The sequence below is a fragment of the Littorina saxatilis genome, linkage group LG16, assembly GCF_037325665.1.
Source record: "Littorina saxatilis isolate snail1 linkage group LG16, US_GU_Lsax_2.0, whole genome shotgun sequence".
Classification (NCBI taxonomy): Eukaryota; Metazoa; Mollusca; class Gastropoda; order Littorinimorpha; family Littorinidae; genus Littorina; species Littorina saxatilis.
The window spans coordinates 24,566,058-24,566,585 of NC_090260.1; positions in this window are offsets into that span (position 1 = coordinate 24,566,058).

Consider the following 528-nt stretch of genomic DNA (forward strand, 5'->3'; position numbering starts at 1 on the left):
ACATCCGCCACCTAAAAGTGAGTGATAGCCGGACATATGACCGGAAAGCTGTAAATACTATCAACTTTATCAAAATAGCGTTACATATGCGTGGTGGTACAAAAAAAGCTACCAGTAATCCCAAAGTATTTTTTTTTGACAGGGACAAACCAAGGGGAACTTTAACGCCTCTGCGTATTTTTTCGAGACAAATGTCTCCGCAGCTGATAGTTGGTAGACTTTATTGGATGTCGTTGTTCAAATGCAATCCGTCAGAGACAGAAAGCTTAGAAAGGAATTACGTTGTATTGTTTTCCTGCTTTTCAGGTCGGGAAATACAGGACCGAAATGACCCAAGGTGCAACTCATTCCTTTTGATGAGTTTCAAGTTTCTTAAAAGTTTTCGCAGCTGTTGGTAGACTTTATTGGATGTCGTTATTCAAATGCAATCCGTCAGAGACAGAGAGCTTAGAAAGGAAGTACGTAATTGGTAGACTTTATTGGATGTCGTTAATCAAATGCAATCCGTCAGAGACAGAGAGCTTAGAA